The 20,585-nt window shown below is 45.1% G+C and overlaps 1 protein-coding gene across 2 annotated transcripts in view; it reads right to left on the bottom strand.

Moving 5' to 3' along the window:
• The window catches only part of KIAA0513 (KIAA0513 ortholog), a 60,071-nt gene extending 47,534 nt beyond the window's left edge, over positions 1-12,537 (bottom strand). For both annotated transcript variants that reach the window (XM_090259424.1, XM_090259425.1), the window contains exon 1: positions 12,425-12,537. The gene's annotated coding sequence lies outside the window, so the exon portion shown is untranslated. The remainder of the gene's footprint in view (positions 1-12,424) is intronic.
• Between the last annotated feature and the right edge of the window lie 8,048 nt (positions 12,538-20,585).

The raw sequence follows: 20,585 nt of genomic DNA, 5'->3' as shown, positions 1-20,585 counted from the left end.
ACACACAGATGAATGAAACAGGACAGAGTCCAGAAATAGCCCTACACAAGTAAGCCAATTGTTTTTGACAAATATTCAAAAGCAATTCAATGGAGCAATGGTAGTCATTTCAACAACAAATGATGTTGAAACAACTGGATATCTGTAGACAAACAGATAAAGTGAACTTGATCTAACCCTCACGGCTTATACAAAAATTAACTCAGATGGATCACAGACCAAATGTAAAACATAAAACAATATAACTTTTAGAATAAAATCAGTAAAAAGTTTTTAGACATGACATCAAAATCCATAAAAGAAAAAGTTCATATACTGGACTTCAGAGTTTCACTCTGTGAAAAACACTGTTAAGAGAGTAAAAAGACTGGGAGAAAACATCCTCAAATCACATACCCAACAATGAATTTGTATCCAGAATACAGAAAGAACTCTCAAAATGTAACAAGAAAATAAAGAAGCCAACTTAACCACAGTAAAAAAAACATACACTTCCCTGAAGAAGATATAGATGGTGAGTACATGAAAAGATATTCAACCTCATTAGCTATTAGGAAATCAAACAGAAAGGACTGAGAGGGAGACGAGGAGACTGAGACAGATAAAGGGACACACAGAGACAGACAGACAGACATGGAGAAAGACAAGGCAGAGACACACAGGCTCACTGCTGGATCAAATGAAAGCAGTGTGAAATGGGAAACAAGAGGTCTTTCTACCAAACATTTTAAAGATTTTTATGCCACCCATAATAGAAATTATATACAATCACTTTCCTAAAGATTTCTTCCTCCTTACAAACCCATATTTGAATAAAAGGATGACATTTTCAGACATCTCAAAACAGTCACTGCTTCTCCTCTTACCTGCTTGCATGAGATGGTCTGCCACACCTACCCTGTAGGTCTAAGCCACTGATTCCTATGGCTGCTTCTGTGCCCGACAATGGTGTGAGAAAGCCACGCCAGTTTGGGCTGTTCTTTTACATAATACTATTACTGTTATGTAATACTTTTTAATAATTAAACGATAATTACAACTAACATTCACTATGTGTTCGCTACATACTATAACGATAACCTGATTTAATTCTCCAGTAACACATGAGCTGGGTCTGTCATTATCTTCATTTTATGGCTGAAGAAACTCTAGGTCTTAGCAAGGTTAAATAGCTGTCTAAAGCCGTACAGCAAAAAATGGAAGAGTCCAGACAAACCCACACAGAGTCTGCCTCCACAGCCTTGTTATAACGCAAACAGGTAACTGCGCTGATTTGGGATATGGATAAGGACACTGCAAATAGCTGTAGAGGGCTGGTGCAGATCAGCACCGCCTCACCGGTCCCCCCAGCAGATTCGCTCTGTAGGCCTTCCTGTTGAGAGGCGACTAGGCAACATCTGATTTAGCAGTTGGAGATTTACTCCAAAGCACTTAAAGTTTTCTAATTCGCATTTTAGAGGAGATTGGCAAACAAGGAGGACTTAGCGCTTTTCACACAGATGCTGGGTTTTCACAGAAGTTGCTCAGTGCCTAAGGGAAAAAACTGATTTAAAAATAATAATGAAAATGAAAGAATAAGAATGGGCTTGCAAAGGAGTGGAGACAAAACAGTTATGCAAGTTCTAGACTTTGTTTTACTCAAATAAAATCCCAAGATGTTAGAAGGAGAGTTAGATGAGACTTTAGATTACTGGAAGACGGGGCGGGGGGAGGGTTGGAAGACAGATAACAACAGGACAGAGGGCAGAAGTTCAGTGGAAAGACACAGACTAGTGCAAGTACTACTAAGATGGGGAATTGAGAGCAGAAGTGGAGTGACAGATTGACTATGTGAGCAAAGTCACAGTGTGGTTTGTACAGAGATATGTCTAGAACACAGAATTTCTGCCCACAATGCCATGAACTCATTAAAACAGAGAACTGGGAAAATGCAGGGCCACTTTTGTCCCTGGATCGTTTGTCATCTCTCTGCTCAGTGCCAGGTTCTGGAACTTTACCACCAGAGGCCAAAGAACAAAGCCACTGCTTCTCTGACGGAGGTGGAGGCGGAAGCAGCACCAGGGTGGATGGAAAAAAGGTGTTATTTTGTAGAGTTCAGGTCATTACTCTGACAAGTGACTATTAATCCCAGGCCCGGGAACTATGATAAGTCCCGGGGATACAAAGAGGAATAGGATACGAGCCTTCCTTTGCCAAACACAATCTAGGGAGAGATAGACATTAGAAAACAATTACAGCACCGTGACAAGTGCTACAATTGCAGGATGCAGATGCTAATTGGGAGCCCAGAAGTAGAAGCACTCAGTTCTGATTGTGGAGGAAGGAGCCTGCCAGTCACACAAGGGGAGCTACTCCAGACCAAGAAAACAGCACGAAATGGCATCCCTGAGGTGGTTTGATCTCCCTCCCTGGCCCACTGCACCCCCACACCTAATTCAGACTGATTCAGACCTAGTTGGAGAGTTCAGAAGGACAAAAAATATTTCCAAGTCTAGCACATCTTCAGTTTATATTTGTAAGTATTCCCCAGACCCTTAAAATTGAAACATATATAAATCATTTTTTTTACCTACAACAATATGGGGAATATTCTCTTATATGATAAATATGGTATTATGATAATGATAATATAATAATATTATGAATTCTCTTATTTGGAGGGACCTCAATATACCAAGAATTAAAATAGACATAATTCTACACTCCAATCCTGCTTTGGAGTATAAATACATGGTTCTTAAAAGTGTAGCTGGCAGATGTTTACTTGCGTGTGAGTGAAAAGAAATGGGGTTTCTGCTATGTTTTGCTGTGAAAGTATCTAAGCAGCATCCAGGGGCTGTTTACAGCGCACTGATCCACAGTTCTCAAAGCTCAGGCTTCTCCCCACGTCTTCTCCACAGAATTCTAATTCATGGCTTAAAGTGGAGCCCACTTTCTTTCACCTCAAATGCTTACAGCTGGAGGCAGCTGCTGTTTGGTCTATCCTCTCAGGAAAAGAAAGGCTAGGTGGGAGGGTTTAACCTGAGAGAGAGAGAGAAGCGAATGAAAAGATGGGCCTGCGGAGAATCCGTCAAGTTTCCAGAGACTAATAACCTTCCTGACGAACGTGGAGCCATGCTGATCTGCAGTGGGACTTCCCAACCGCACGGCCCTACAGACACCTGGGCCGGGTAACTCTGTAGTGAGGCTGTCCTGTGTGTAGAATGTTTAGCAGCCTTCCTGGCCTCTACCCATTAGATGACAGAAGCACTCCCTTTCAGCTGCAACAACCAAACATGTCTCTAGCTATTGCCTCAGTTGAAATCCCTGATCTAGATGAACTCAGACCAGCAATGCTGAAGAATCTCAATCACATCAACCCTTCTCTTGTTAGTGTCACTGTTTCCCCCAAAATAAACCTAGTCAAGTGTCATCACAATGTCATCGGCAGCCGTCCGTCTCGAGAGACGATGGTGTAGCTTCTTAAGAGTCTATCTGCACCGCCGAGAATGGCTGTGCAGTCCGACTCGGGAGTGACACGGTATCTGTCTCCTCCCGTGTTGAATCGATATCTTGCGATGACGCTGGAGTGTCCTCTCCAGTGAAGCTGAAGCTACAGAGCCTGGGAAGGGTGATATGGAGGGTCTGCTGTTGCCCATGCAGCAGAACCCCCCTCTCTTCGCAGCTGAAGGGTCCAAGGGAAAGACGGAGTCAATACAGCTTGGCTTCAGGTGCGCCGCAGGAGTTGCCAGTGTTGACTACAACGTCAAACCGCCTTAGGGACTCCGGCTCCGGATTTTCTGTCGGGGTTTACTCCCTTAGCCTTTCCCCTGAAGAGGTATGCCGCAAGGCAGCGGAGGTTTTTTGGAGTCAGAGTTTTCCTTCTCTGATGTGCCCTGACTGGAAGATCGAACCAGCGACACTTAGCTCGCAGGCCGACGCTCAATCCACTGAGCCAAACCAGCCAGGGTTCATCACAATGTACCTTTGACAATACAAGTCCCTTCCTTCAATAGCTAACATTTTTGGTCAGAGGGAACCTTGTTCATTGAATTCTTCTAATTAAAACAGGCTCCAAAAGGCGGTGACTGCTGAGCTGCCTCTAGAGCCATTAAGAAGGTGGTTGTGGGTTTCATTTGTCTGGTCATACTTGTTCAATCATTCAGCAAATAGTCTTGAGGATTTGCAGTGTGCCAGGCATTGATCCAGGTGAACAAGACAAGCAAAAGCCCAGTCCTCAGGGAGTTTCTGTTCCAGTCGGAGAACAAAGAGGTAAACAAACACATCACTGTGGTCCCTCATAAGTGCTGTGAATAAGATCAAAGGACAAATAGGTTCAAGCTGCGCAGTCCAGTATGGGAGCCACTTGCCACAGGTGACTATTGAGCCATGGAACGCAGTGTGTTCAATCTGAGATGTGCTGACCACACTAGATTTTAGACTCAGTGCAAAAAGAGACTATAAATGCCTCATTAATCATTTTTATATTGATTAGATGTGGGAATAATAATATTCGGGATATACTGTGTTAAATAAAACCTACTATCAAAATTACTTTGCCTGTTTCCTTTACTTGTTAGTGTGGCTGCTAGAAACTTAAGATGCCGCATGAGGCTCACCCTATATTTCCATCGGGCAGTTCCAGGCCTGAGAAACCAAATGGGAGGCAGGAGCTTCCTCAGCCTGAGACAACAGGGAAGGTCACTCCACCCCCTAAAGACCAGTATCCCAACTAGAGGCAAAGCAAAATCACAGGGCTCTGCGGCAGGAATGAACCTGGCTCATAGGAGCCACAGCCAGGCAGTGTCGCTCAGTGGTGAGTGCAGAGGAAGGGAGGAAAGAGCTGAGGCTGGTAGGGCGGTGGGCCAGGCACTAGGCAGGGACCTTTAGGCCAAGTTCAGGAGTTGGGATTCCATCGCAGGAGCCATGGAAGAGCACTGGAGGGTTTGTGTCAGGGGAACAGCATGATCTGATCTAGATTTTGCAAAGATGCTGCACTGTGGTGGCCGCGTCTGGAGAGGACTAGTGTGCAGACCAGACCAGAAGCAGGGCCACCAGGCAGGCGTTAACCCCTGGGAACCCCTCAGCTTTTGGCCACTCCAGGTGGAAACGAAGTCAGTGACGCTGCTACTTCTTTCCCACAGGATAGCTAGTCTTGTGAATTTTACTAACATTCAAATTTTGATCAAGTGGAATACCTCTTTCCTCACAAGAGTAGAAAAAGGAAGTGCATATTATCCAGACCCCGCCTGGGACTCTGAGAGGGATCCTGCTGCTTCACGAAGTTCCACATCACCTGCCTCCTCAGAGCAGAGGGCTGTTAGACCAGCTTTCCTTTACTACCTGGCTTCCTAGTTCCCGTGGTCCGCCATCACCACACTAAATAAGTTAGAAATTGGGGGAGGGGTCTTAGATTTGTTTGTTTTTTATTTTTTATTTTTTAATTTGAGAGAGAGAGAGAGAGAGAGAGAGAGAGAGAGAGAGAGAGAGAGAGAGAGAGAGAGAAGGGCAGGAAGGAGAGAGGGAGGAGAGAGAGAGGGAGAGAGACAGACAGACAGATTTGTTGTTCCACTTCTTTATACGTTCATTGGTTGATTCCTGTATGGGCCCTGATGAGAATCAAATCTGGGATGATGCTCTAACCAATTGAATACCCAGCCAGGGAAGGTTTGTTGTTGTTTCGATTTCATTTAATTCTTTTATTTCATTCTTGCTATTTACAATTAACTGAGAATTTGGCTGTCTTCTCTCATGAGGCTTCCATCTCTTTTTACTGGGCCCTGTTTTTATATTTTAGCTTCCTGGGTTCACCCCCAAATTCCCCAACTCAAGGGTGTCAGCTGAACAGCAGCCATCTAGGCTCATTTACTCTGGCATTTTCCATTTGCTCTGCTGTTTCTAGAGTCTCATTTTCCCCAAGCACATTGGTCATTTTTGCCACCAGTGAGTCATTTGCTCTGAGTCATGCTTGGCTGTGATGCAAAGGCCAGGAAAGTGGCTCAGAACACACCTGGTTTACAAAAGGATGTCACTGAGGAACAGGGTCTGCATCTAGGCACCTGTTTTGCTAAGTGCATTCAGTAAGTAGGAGAAAAAAATAACCCCTTTTCTCTTTTTCCTCCAAATTTACCATTTCTCTCAGCATCTGTGGGAAGAGCCTTAGTCAATTAGTTTCAGACTTTCAGAGGCAGGAGAACATTTCTGGGATGAACCTAGACACACCCAAGGCCGAACACAGGTCTTGCTTATGTAAGGTTCTTCCTTCATGGTGCCATGTGGACCTTCCCACAGAGGCCATTTGAGAGCCACTCCTACTTTGAGAGCAGTGAAGACACTGTTCTACATAGGGGCCTCCAAACTGTACATAAAACTGAAAAGATGAGGCCTGTCCCCGACCAGAGGAGACTGGGAGATGACAACTAAATGCACTCCAGTACCTGGATGGGTCCTGGCACAGAAAGCTGCTGGGGTCTGTGTGCCGCTTCCACCTTTCCTTACAGCTGTGTGGTGGGAGGCAAATGCCTCTGCCTCTCCAGGATGCCTCAGTCTGTGGTCTGTGAAATGCGGATGGTAACAGTGGCTACCCCACAGTGTCCTGTGAGGGTGAAAGTGACGACCCTCACATAGAGCACCTAGCACACTGCGGGGCATGGCAGAGTAAACCTGATACGTATGAGCTACAACCACCACCACCTCGCCCCTTGGGAACATAAACTGCCCCTCCCGCCTTCCCTCCCTGAGCTCCACGCTTGTCTCCTGGTCAGGGCTAACCCTGAAGTTTAAGGAACTTGACTCTGAAAACCACTCCAAAAATAAAAGCTCTTTCTCCACACTCAAATCTTACCATTGCAGATTCATTGTTTCTAAGCACTGTCCTGCCAAGAATCAAACTCTTGGCAGAGGCATTGTCACCCGCAGTTAGCACGGGGAACAAGAAGCCTGCCAGGTCCACACAGACAGGGCTGTGAATGGCAGGAAGGAGAATGGAAAGTCGGAATGGACACACACACAGCCCACATGGCGGCTGGGGGTGGTGCTGGGGACATTAAAGGACATCAGCTCTCTGGAAGGAGACACAAAAGAATGGCCGGATGGTGGCACTGGGGAGGAGGCCGGGAACCTGGAGTGGTGGGGAAGGCAGAGCCAGAAATGACTTTTCACTGGACTTTTAAAAAAAGACTTTATTTATTTTTAGAGAGGGGAAGGGAGGGAGAGAAACATCGATATGCCTGAGAAACATCAATCAGTTGCCTCTTGTGTGGTCCCAACCAGGGACCTGGCCCGCAACCCAGGCATGTGCCGTGACTGGAAATCGAACCTGTGACCTTTCGGTTTGTGGTATGATGCCCATCCCACTGAGCCAGTCAGGGCTTCACTGGACTTTTTGGATTATTTGAATCTTGTATCATCTGTATATATTATCTAATCAAAATTAATTCAATTAAATAAGGGAAGAGGTATTTGGTATTCAGGGAAGACAGAGCAAGAAATAAAAAGGCCTCTGAAGGCGAAGGTGTAAATCATTTCAGATATTTTGCTGACAGCCCACCGTGCTCTTACCTCACCCCCAAATGAGAAAAGTTACTCTATGAACTCCTGAATGGCTAGCCTTTAGAACATCAGCAACAGCCTTTCAGGGTCAAAATCTGAGACACTGACACTCAGAACCCCCAGACCCTTATGAAAAAGCCTTTCAGAATCACTGAAAAGTTCCACACAGGACAACGCAGCGACTCCTGATGTCGTCTCCCATCAACGCCACTGTGTGAGGTCTAACTCTGGCATGTCACGTTCAGGTGCACCACTTATGTCACCGCTGGACATCAATGAGCTATTCCTCCCGCACAAGGACAGGGCAAAGCAAAATGAGGAAATAATAAAGGAAATAATCCCTCCAGGGCCCCTGCAGAGCCATGGAAGAAATCCCGTATCCTACCCTACTGTACCACCATCATTAAGATGCATCCACCAGCAGGTGGTGAAGGTTAAGGAGGCCTTGGGCTTTGTAATCAGAGTTGGGAGGTTCATCTGGTCCTGCATGACCTTGGGTAAGTCACTCAACAGCCCAACCCTCACCCTCCTCACCTGTGACATACACAGATCATCACTCACCTTGAAAGTTGTAAGGATCATGGGAGCTTTATGTACAAATATCCAAACCTATGTCATTATACTTAAAATTAACCCAGCACCTCCTGCCAGTTTTTCCCTGTAAAAAGCTCAGCGGATCTTGAAGCTGGAAGGTGTTATACATTAAGTTGTGTCCCGCTAAAAAGATACGTTGAGGTCTTAACCCCCAGAACCTACAAATGTGACCTTATTTGGTAACAGGGTCTCTGCAGATGTAATTAGTTAAATTAAGATAAAGTCATAATGGAATAGGATGGGTCCTAAATCTAGTTTGACTGGTACCCTTATATGAGAAGAAACAGAGACACAGATACAGAGGGAAGACAAGTGAAGGCACACAGGGAGAAGAGGGCCACGTACCACAGGGCAGAGAGGGGAGGGATGCAGCTGCAAGTAGAGGGGTACCAAGGATCGCCAGAGGCCACCGGAGGCTGGGAGAGGTATGAGCAGATTCTCCCTCTGAGCCCCCAAGAAGGAACCAACCTTACCAACACCTCGATTTTGGATTTCTGGTCCCTGAAACAGCAATAGAATAAATTTCTGTTATTTTAAGCCCGTTTGTGGTACTTTGTTACGGCAGCCCTAGGAAACTCACACAGGAAGTTGTCTGGTTTTACTGTCTATCAAATGTGTGAATTATCTTGCCCAACGTTCAGCTAGTCAGCTTATGTATGACTGCCTCTGGTAAGAAAACAAACAAAAAACTCCCAGCAGTATCTACCAAGGAAGCTATTCCTCCCATCTAGGAAAAGGTCTGGCTGTCATAAATACCATTCATTCAACAAATGTTTATTGAGCACCTACTGCCAGATATTGTTTGGTGCATCACTGACACAGGGGTAAATGGGGAGCAGACAGTAAAAGAAAGCACTCTCCACTTAGGTCATTTCTGATATTTTTATGAAAAAATAAAACAGTGTAATTGGATAGAGTGAGTGGGTTAGGATCCAGGAAGAAATTATTTTGATTGTTAGGGAATGTCCCATTAAGGATGTGATATTGGAGTGGTGACTTCAATGACAGAGCCAGCCATGAGAAAACCTGGCAGAAAGAACCACCAGTGCAAAGGCCCTGAGGCAGAGCAAGCCAGACATGCTCAAAGCACAGAAGAAGGTGGGACTTGTATGAGTGAGAGTGTGGTCACTGTTGAAGCTGGAGAAACAAGCAAGGTCAGTCAGTAGACCAAATTTTAATTTGATCCCACAAGTATTGGGAAACCATGGGGTGAGATGTGATTTGACTCTTAGTTTCTAAAACATCAATCTGACACAATAAAGCTCTTAAAACCGAAATCTTTCTCACTATAGCTTTTGTCCTTTGGTTTTGGGGATCTTGGGCCTCCATAGGACAAGTTTGATAAATGATAGTCCTGAATCTTAATGCTGGCTCCCAAGATCCTCCTGGCCTACCAGCTCTAAATCATTCACCACTGTAGCAATTTCCAATGAACAGACTTGATATTTTCCCTATATCCTTCATTAAATGTGATGTCTAAGCAAGAACACAATATTCTAAGCATGGAGCAGATTGGAACTATCACCTTTCCTATTCCAGATCTATATTTCTATTGATGTGCCCAAGTTGGCCTTGGTTTTACATTTTGTTTTGTGCCACTGACCTGCTGAAACATATCCACGATAATAACCTCCCGCTGAAGTCCCTTTTTGGATGCCCTGATCTAGAAAAAGGGATTAAACCTTGTTCTTCCATAATGAGAACAGCTGTGCCATGTGTTTTTTTTTAAGTGTCACCATTACCCAAACAATGCCAAGTATTAAAAAACTGGATAAAATAAACAAAACTGCTGGGTCAGCTCCCGAAGTTTCACAACAGTGCTTTTCTCCCCCGGACGGAGGACAAGGAAAACAATTATGGCAAGTTTCCCTACAATTGCTTTGGCCTCTTGCATCACACAGCTGAAGACACCTAGACTATTAGGAAACACTGAGCACTTGAGCAAAAGACACTCTGCAATCCTACTTCCTACTTGATTTCTCAAAGACTTATAAACAAATCTGAGTAGACGCAGACTATCTCAAGCTTGGGGCCGGGGGAAGTGATGAAGGTGCATCTGTACCAGCAAGCTAAGCTGACTTAGTAAGCAGGACAAACGGTGGGAGAGAAGGATGCTCTGCCAGCAGATGCTGGGGAAGCCCTGAGGCCCTGCGGATGCGCGGGTATTCTGACCAGATCCTTCCCACTTCCCTTTCCACATCTGGCATCAGATGGCTGGGTTTAACACTTTGCTTTGCCTCCTAGGACCTAAGTGACTGTGGGCAAGTCACTTAGCCTCAGTTTCTTCATCTGTGACATTGGAATGAGGACACCACCTATCTCTCTAAAAGCTTACTGTGAAGATCAACTACTATTTTGCGAGTGAAAGCCCTTTGTAAAGTACTGCCATGTAGAAGTGATGAGTATTATTGGCAATAGGATTTTTACTCCTTCTTTGCAGCTCTTTCCTGCAGCCAATTGCCTTTCATGACTGTTTTTTTTATCTTCCAATGCTGCTTTTGATGTTTTTTTTATCCTGATTATTTTCCTTTTTGAAAGGGGAAGGAGGGAGGCATGTAGCATAACTCATCCCACTCTAAACCTTTGCTAAAGATTGCCCTAGAAGAAGTCCCTACAGAGCCATTTGGAGTCACCATAAAGCAATTTACCTCTGAAGAACCAAAGTTATTATCATGAAAAGAGAACCACATCTGATATCTGTGGATATTCTCAACTTTCTGGAATTCTGTAACAAGTTTATAAAGTTGGTAATTTACTAAAATCACTGAGTACCTTTTCGGTGTCTTTAGTTGTTGCATTCTCAAATAATACAAACTATCTCCACATTAACTGACACATGTCATACAAAAGACAAACACTGCAAACAAACAACTCCCCCCAAACAAACAAACAAAAAACATGGACATGCACTCCAGAACCAAATGAGAGGTTTAAAATAATCTATGATCACTAAGCGTGGCCAGTGTGCTTCTTCAACTATCTTCATTTCTCTAATGGAAAAAGAAAATCTCATGAGTCAACTTTTTCATTGTGAGCCGAGCTCAATAGCCTATCGCCCTGCACTTCATATGTGTAAGCAGTCCTATATAGCTGAACAGAGTGGAAATAAAAATGAGTGACAGCCAAAGGGAAAGACTCTGAACAATCGGAGAACATAGACTTCCAAACGGAAATATGAGAAGATAGGAAGGACCGCTCAGGTGTAATACAATCTAGGTCTCCTTTTTTTCTTTGCTTAATTCAGTGTTAAGCATCTTGCCTGCTCTGGTTTAAGCTTAGGGAGGGGATCTAATAAAATGAATCCGAAACATTAGCATTAGGTGACAGTGGCTTGGGTGGCAGCCTAGCTAAAGCAGACTGGTCCTTGATAGCTGTCAGCTTGCCTTGAACACTGACTCACCACAGCTACAACCTCCACGTCAGGGCTCCTCACCGATGCCAGCTCAGAGGCAAGTTCCTGCTCATTCTGCAGGCTGGCACCCTTGCCTAGCACTTAACCAGACTGTTGGAGGAGCTGGCCAGTGCCCATTGCAAAGTCTTTTCCTTCTTCCCGGTTTCCTTTTCCTAAATCCAATCTACAAACAACGCATCACACACCCAGTACAAGGGGAAAATGTGCCCCGCTCCAGGAAGACCTGTCCTTTCAAATACGCTGGACACTGAACCAGCTGTCATACACTGAGCTTCTAACAGCGCGTTTGTACTGCTGCGCCCTCCGCAAACCTCCGCTTTGCTTCCTGGCTTGTCAGGAAGAGCGGGCAGCCCTGGAAAGACACAGGCGGAGTTCGCAGGGCACGCACCCAGTGCAGAGCCCTTTCTCCCTTGCCCTCGCGCTTCACCCATCTGCCACCCCGGGGCAGAGAAGCAGCAAACTTAAAACCGAACACACACGCACGACTTTGGCAAATGTCTTTCCCATCTTGGTCCCAGGCAACCCCTCCCCTGCAAGCCTTTCTTGGAGTCTGGGGGTCCTTCCGCCAACCCCCAAGACTGAGGAACCGGCTCCATCCCAAAGCCACTTGGCGACACCATCTGCCACCTTGTACAGTACCCCATACCGTGGGCTCTCCTCATTTCCTCACTCCCGTCCACACCACGCTCGGACCCTGCAGGAATCCCTGCGGCCCAAGGCCCTCGACCCTGCATCATTCCATGACCCCCACCCCTCCCGCCGGACCCCGGAGAAGCCCGTGCTCTCGCCCCGGGCGCTCCAGCTGTCGCCTTTTGGGGAGCTCCCGCGCCGCCCAGAGACCCCGGGGCCCGCCTTCCCTCCCACGGGCGCCGGCGGGGCCCCTCTCACCGCGACGGGCAAAGGCAGGCGGGCGGGCGGACAGAATGAGCCGGCGCCAGTGGGCTCGGCGGTGCAGCCACTGCGCTGCCCCGGGAGCCGGGTCCTTCCGAGGCGCGGGCCCGCGCGAGCTGTCAGTCAGGCAGCCAAGTCCGGCCCCGGCTCAGTCTGCGCAGGCGTGTGGGCGGCCGGGGAGCGACGTCACGTGACGGCACGGTGCCTCTGCTCGAGCTCGGTGTTCGCACGGTGGGGGGCCGGCAGGGTTGCTCCTGACCGAGGCTGCCGCTTGCCTCTCGGACCGCACCCCCGCCACTGGGACCGCGGTCGGAGGTCTCCCGCGGGTCGCTGTTACGGAAGGTCCGGAGAACCTAGTTCCCTGGATCTGCTTAAAACTAGGGTGTTCTCCCAGGCCGGGAAACGTTGGTGGGGGCAGGCCATACTGCGAGCCGATGGGTGGGCGATTTGGTGCTGTCCGGTTTTCTGGTTGCTTCCCTGCCACGAGTGTCCTCACCTCTGAAATCCATGTGCCATTTCCTGCCCGCCGCCTGTTCCAGCGTTAGGGTAAAGTCATAGCATTAATGAACATACTTAAAGTCAGACAGGGATGCATGGTATAGAAGGGCAATTTGAGGCCGGTTTATTTTTTGAAAGGCTGATAGATTTCACCTCATCCTGCTCCAGAAGTTCTAGGCCGGGCTGCATCTTTTTCAGCAAACAAACGATTAACATAACTTCCTATGGAAGTCTTTTATAGTTCTAGAGAAAGGAAGTATAGAAGCAGAAACTGACATCTCCCCCATGTTTGGGGTCATGCAAAACTTGGTTCCAACACCTAGCAAAATTAAGTATCCGATTCTGGAGCATGGGCTCCATACCTCAAACTCTGAAGACATTTCTTCTAGACCACAGAGCTATAGTGCTCTTTCTGATGGTTGGTTATAGGAAATAATAAAGCCCTGTCTTTAAATAAAGGCAGTGGTATCTGAAAGGGGGCTGGATGTTAATTTTAGAAAACTGGGTTCTCTGAAACTTTAGGAGTTATGTAGGAGGAACTGGAGTCCTGCTACTTACAAGAAATGATTACATGGATTGATCATCAGGTATCTCTCCCGTGCCCCAAGCATGGAGCTGCTGGTCCCTGGAAAGAGAACCTATTGAACTTCAGACTTGCTGGGGAAAATTTAAGTAAACTACATTAAGAAAAAAAGCTGGGAGCTGCAATTCCACAGCAGTTACTGGGCCTTCGGTGCTGTAGTGCTTCTGGTCCTTCCCAGATTTGCTCGACCAGCTTGGTACAGCCATCATGCATTATGAGAAGCTGGCTCTCCTGTGCGTTTCTAGTTTGGTGTGAACTCAGGAAGGAAGAAGGATAGCCTTCACTTCTTCATGTGGACACTACAGCTAGATGGTTCCTGTAAGTTCTGACCTGTGTGCAACAGAATATGAGCCTGTCTTGCATACTTTGTGAGAATAGAGGATTGTATCTGTGGTTGGAGGAAGTCCTCCTTTGGTTCAGTGAGTGAACCTAACACAAGACACCACCTCATGCAGGCCTGGCCTGGCTGGCCATAGCAACTATTGAGGGAAATGGAAAAGTGTGAGCTAATTCAGGGTCAGATTTCATTTCTCTTCAACAGATTCATATGGACCATCTCTCTTCCTATCCCATTAAAGGTCTTCTGACCTTGCCAGAGGGTTGGAGAGAGGCAAATGACATAGCCATTTTTAAAAAGGGGAAGAAAAGTTAAGTTCTACAAACCACAGAGCAGTGACCTTGACATTGGGCCTGGAATATATTCAGAACAGATTACTCACAAAAAACATTTGTGCACTCAGAAGAGGAAGCACCAATGAAAAGACCGACTCATGTCAGGTTAACCTTATTTCTGTTGTGAAATGTATAGACTAGTAAATCAAGGAAATATAGAAATAGTATATGTGGACCTGGAAAGTATGTTTACCAGGATTCTTTCAGTTATAAGTGACAGAACTCAATTCATACTGGCTTTTTGAAGCGAGGAACTATATTGGCTCCCATAACTGAAAAGTTCTGAGGTTGGTTCAGAAAGATCTAGGGGCTCAAATTATGTTATCAGTCAGAACTTAGTCTCTTACCTCTACCTGACTGCTTTCCCCTGGGTGGGCTTCGTTCTCAGATTAGGTTCTTTTTATAGAGTGGTCTCTAGCAGCAACAGGCTTATATTCTCTCAATTTAGCAGCTTCAGTGGATAAAAGGATTCTCTTCCTCAATACTTCCAACAAAAGTCCCAGGGTTTGGTCTTGGTGAACCAGCATGACTCATGTGCTCATCCCCTCGAACTAATTTCTGAGGCTGGGATGTTGGGATAACTGGATTGGCCACATATGGATAGGAGTAAGAATCAGCTACTTGGGTAGAGAGCAAGGGAAGGGTGAGATGCTCTTGTGAGAAGGGTGGATGGATTCTGGGCAAGCGAGGAAAACAACAGATATTAAGGGCAGAGCGTTTGGTAAGATATCTCATGATACTACATGAAGGACAGGAAGAAAAGGAAGGAGAAATAGTAAATTTATTGGATGACTGAATTATTCAAAAATACTTTGATTAGATAATGAGCCCAAAAAACAATTACACAAGATAAAACTGGTGGTGACTTAGCATCAGTTCTGTGTTTCTGGTTGCCCACCATGCCTATTTTCCCTCCCCGCTTTGTAACATACTGCCACAAACTTAGCGGCGAAAATGACACGAATGTATTATAGTTCTGGAAGTCAGGTCCTAAAACTGAGGTATCAGCAGCAATGATTCCTTCTGGAAGCTCTGGGGAGAATCATCTCCTTGCCTTTTCCAGCTTCTAGAAGCCTCCTGCATCCCTTGGCTCAAGGCCCCTTCCTCCATATTCTAAAGCAAACTCCTTTAATCTAGAATAGTTACCAGTTTTTTTACCTCTTCAACACACTAATATGTACTAGGAACACAGGCCAGTTGTTTTGTAGAATGTCTCTGTTTAGATTTTCTGATTGCTCCCTTATAGAGTCAGGAGTACTGTATAATTGATGTGTTTCCTCAGTGCATTATATCAGGAGACACAAACATCATTGTGTCTCATTATTGCTGACACTATGACCAATGGTTGAGATGATGATATATGTATTAATTGTAGAGGGACCTTATTTCCCTTTGTAAATAATTAGTAATCTGTGGGAAAGATGCTTTGAGATTTTAATATCCTATTTTCCAGTAGTTTAGCAGCCATTAACAATAATATTGGGCTGGCCAAAAAGTCCATTTAGTTTTTTCCATAAAATAAAAGACATATTTTTCATTTTCACCAATAACTTTATGGATTTTGATATTTTTAGTATGTTGGCTATCTCCTGCTATTGGCTTCTAGTGGATAGAGGCCAGGGGTGCTGCTAAACATCTTCCAATGCATCAGACAGCCCCACAGCAAAGAATTATTTGGCCAAAATGTCAGTAGTACCAAGAAACTTCATAAATCACTTTTGACACGTTCGATCAGTCACAGCACTTTCTCTATACACTGCACAAATCTTTTTGTGTGTGTTTCAGTTGCATTTTTACCTTTCTTGAAATAATAAAGCACATGCTGAAAATGTTGTGTCTCTTCTTCCATCTTCAATATTAAAATGGCTGCATGAAAATCACCAATTTTGATGTTTTTTAAAAAATGCATGCTAATATGACAGCTTTCACAATACAATCTAACAAAATTGTTTTTGAATGAAGTTAAAGACAACTAAGAGCACTACTAGAGCCATTGTATAACCCCCCCGCCCCCCCCAAAATGAAATGAACTTTTTGGCCAACCCAGTACTATGGTGGCTGCGAAACGTAGAGTGTTCTTCTAATTCAACTGCTCTATCAACGTTTATTAGTTGACATTTTCCTGCATATATTCTTGCCCTTCTCCAATACATTCTTCACAAAGCAACTAGAATGACCTTTAAAAACCACAAATGTGATCAAATCCTCCAGTGGCTTCCCATTGTCCCTCAGATGCAGCTGGAACCCCTCCTCCGGTTGTCAGGGCTCTGCCTGACCCAGCCCCTTCTAAGCTCTCCACCCTGGACTCAGCCACTCCTCCTTTGTCCTACACCCAACAAGGGCCCCTTACAGAACTTCGAACAATCCATGCTCCTTTCCACCGAAGGGCCTCCCCACCAGCCCTTTGCTTGGAAGCTGCTTCCTCCACCCCCTGCACCCTTTTCTTGGCAAATACCCAGTCCTTCACATATTACATCCTAAAGAAAGCCTGCCATGTGACCCCCAGACCAGGCCAGATTCCCAGGTATAGCCTCTCACCACACAATGTCCTTTTACTTTATAAGAACATAAGTTTGTACAGTTATTTATTTGTTCAATTAGTCTCTGAGTTAATAAACATTATAGGCAGGACATGTATCTGGCTTTGCTCACCTGTGTCTGCAGCACCTTGCATGGAGCCAAGCACGGAGTAAATCATTAAATACTTCCTGAATGAACCATTATGAGTCTTTGACAAGGATGGCATGAGGGCACAGGACAAAAAGAGGACCAAGTTACTGAAACCAGAGCACAAATGGGCAGGGACTTGGTTCTACGTGACTTGGAGGACCGAGTCCTGGCAGGAGCAGGGGAATCATGTCACAGGCCAGCCCTCGGAGCTTGGTATAGCGCCGCATTAGTACAGAGCGTGGCTTCCGGCTCCTCAGGGACTACGACAGTATGTAGAGCAGGATCGTCAAGGCCGAATGGAAGCAGGTCTGCAAGCTTCTCTCCTTCCTTTGGGCAATCACTTAACTCCAAGCCTTAGTTTCCCCAGCTGTGCAAAGGGATCATACAACTTCACAGGGTGGTGAGGATGAAATGAGCCTGTGAGGCAATATGACAGCAGCAGAGAACAAGACATATGGGTCTGAATCCTGGCTCTTAACCCCTAGGTGTGTGACTGATTGAGCACACTGCTTAACCTCATGGGCCTGTTCCTTCATCTATGAAAGCGGCCAGCCATAGTGTGTTCATTCATTCCCTGTGTTATTACTGAGCACTTCTGACAGGCACTGGGGATACAACAGTGGACACAACCAACAAAACTCCCTGCCTTTCATGAGGCTGGCATTGCAACGAGGGATAAACAGGATAACCAAGGGAAAGACACAGGAAGTTCACTGAGCTGTGACAAGGGGTAAAACTGGGAGAGGGAAGTGAAATGTTATAGAAATGGAAGGGAAGGAGAAGTTTTAGATGGGATTCCAGGGGAAAGATGCCTTCCATATCAAGTGCCAAAGGGCAGAAGAGAGCGCGCTTGGGCTATCCAGGGGACACAGAGTGCCAGCCCAGAGCCTGACACTCAGTAACTCCTCCATACCTGTCCACTAACCATACACCCTCTCGCCAGCACAGGCTGGAGCCCCAGCAGGCTCTCTCCCCAGCGAGAAGGAATTCACGAACACATCGTACCACTTTCTGGGCCCTGTCTAACACCATAGGTTGTGGAGTCTCAGCCTTTCTGGCTTCCTTGGTCTGGCTGTTGCATTCAACATTACAAACTTAGTGGAAAAAATAAGTTCCAAAAACATCCTTCTGAAACAAACCTCTGTATTTTTGTCTGTCTGCCTTCTCTTTCTCTCCCACTATTTACTTGAAGTACAGCAAACAAATTATAAGTGTATCTGGCTGGATGGATTTTTACCAAACGAGCACCCATACAACCAGCACCCAGACAAGAAATAGAATATTATTAGCACCCTAACATCCCCTCTCGATGGTAACCACTGCCCTGCTCTGCCAAAGATCAGTTTTGCCTGACCCTGAACTTCTTTTTAATGAGCTCAGATAACATGTATTCTTTTGTGTCTTGCTTCTTTTACTCAACATCATATTAGTGATATTGATCTGTATTGTTGTGTGTGCTGCATACTTTCATGCTGTAGGGTATTTTTCTTATATGACTATACCACAATTTATTTATTCCTTCTGTTGCTCATGAAGTTTTAGGCTGTTTCCAATTTAGGGCCCTCATGGGTAGTGCTGTGTGAACATTCTGGTACACATCTCTTGGTGAACATAGGTATGGTATGCACTGCTTCAGTAGATACTTCTAAGAGTTGTCCAAGGCAGTTTGGCAGTAACATGCCCACCAGCAGTATATGGAACTTCTTATTACTCCAATGCTTGCCAACACTTGGGGGTTTTCATGTTTGATATATAAATAGTATTTCATTGTGGCTTAAGTTCATATTTCCCTGATGACTAATGAAAATGAACACTGTTTTGGAAAGTCTCTTTTGTTAAGTACTTGTTCAAATGTTCTGCCAATTGTTTATTGCACTGTCTCATTTACTTTTAATTACATTTTTATGTATTTAAAAATGAATAAATGGTTAAAAATAAGTTACACACCTGCTTCTTGTATATTTTTCCAGAAATATACCATGAACATAAAAAAATATATCCCCCACTTTTCTTTCTTTACACAAATACACATCTTTACACAGGAGATTTAATATACCTGGAAGACCACCCATATTAACACATAAACATATGTCTCATTCCCCCTTTTTAAAAAATCCTCACCTGATGACATGCTCCTTGTTTTTAGAGAGAGGGAAAGGTAGGGAGGGAGAGAAACATTGCTGTGAGAGAGAAACATTGATTGGTTGCCTCCCAAATGCACCCCCATCCAGGAACCAAACCTGCGACCTAGTCATGTGTCCTGCCTGGGATCAAACCCACAACCTTCTGGTTTACGGGACAATGCTCCAGCCAACTGAGCCACACCAGCTAGGGCTTATTCCCTTTTTATAATTGCACAGCACAGCATTCCATTTATGTATACAGCATACTTTATTTAATGTACTGCTGGCATGTAGGGTGATGCCAGTTTTTTGCTATTAAAAACATGCTACTATAAATACTCAAGTGCAAACATCTTTGTGAACAGGAGTGAATGTATCTGTAGGATAAATTCCACAGAGAGGAACAGTTGGGTCAAAGGGTATGTACACTTAAATCTTTGTGATTCATTTTGCTGTCTGGCTCTGCAAAAAGCTAAACGAATTTACAATTGCACCAATTTGGTCGGCCTTGCAAACACAGAGTATTACCAAACTTTTATTTTGCCAATCTACTGGATTGAAAATGGGATCTCCTTGTACTTTAAATTTGCATTCATTCCTTTTAATTTGAATTACAGCTGAGCATCTTTTCACATATTTGAATAGAGTCTCTACTTTAAAAAGGTCTGTTTCCTGGGATGACTGGTTAGCTGGAAACTAGCTCCTGAGGGGAAAACAGAAGTAGCCTGGAGAATGGGATGTTCCCTTCCCTACAAAGACCTCCAATTTTAAAGGGTTTTCTGCTCCTAGGAACTCGGTGAAATCAGGGAGAGACAAAACACTGTGTGTTGAAACGCAATCTTAAAACAGGAAGAAACCTTAGAAATCAAGTCTAATCTTGGAGAGGGGAAATGGCTTGCAGAAGACCACATATAAATTCAGTTAAAGATGAAAATCCTTGATAAGAGTTAAATTATTTGTGTCAACCGTTGCCATCCTTGTTAAATATTTTAATAAATGATCTTTATTGTGCTATTATTTTCTTTAGCAAGGGTGCAATTTTAAAGTTATAATAAACAAGCTATAGTAGTAATTAAAAACACAAGCAACATAACAAGTGTTGGGGGCGATTCAGGAGAATTATAGGGGAGGTGTTAAGTAGCTGAGGAGGCTAAGAAAGGACCTGGAGCCAGAAAAGCCCAATTAAGGGTTTTTATTAGAAGGGAGACACTGTGATAAGGTGGGCTGAGTCCCAACAGACCGCAGCCCCAAGGTAAGGGGTAGAGGGGTTTTAAAGATGTGGAGCAGACCCTTGGGAACGGCCGGTCAGTTCCAGATGTCCAGGGTGTAGGTGTTTGGGCAACAACAATGTCCTCCGGTTAGGGATAGCTGCTTTGGTAACAGAAAGTCCAGGATATGTATGGCCCCTGTTTCTGGGAAACGCTCAAGGGAGAGGGGAAGGGACAATGAGAGGTCAACGGGTTTTCAGCAGGATGCCGGCGGCTATGCCTCAGTTGCCTCTGATAACAGGGAACGTCGTGATCGGGTACCTGGCCAGTGACGCAGACCCTCTGTTTCAGCACAGGCAGTGGCTCAGGTCCTTCAAGTCCCAATACATTCTAACAGTAGGGAT

The sequence above is a fragment of the Furipterus horrens genome, unplaced genomic scaffold, assembly GCF_987537825.1.
Source record: "Furipterus horrens unplaced genomic scaffold, mFurHor1.1.pri manual_scaffold_13, whole genome shotgun sequence".
NCBI lineage: Eukaryota > Metazoa > Chordata > Mammalia > Chiroptera > Furipteridae > Furipterus > Furipterus horrens.
Note: the sequence above shows the minus strand (reverse complement) of the source record. Positions and strands in the feature narration are given on the sequence as shown.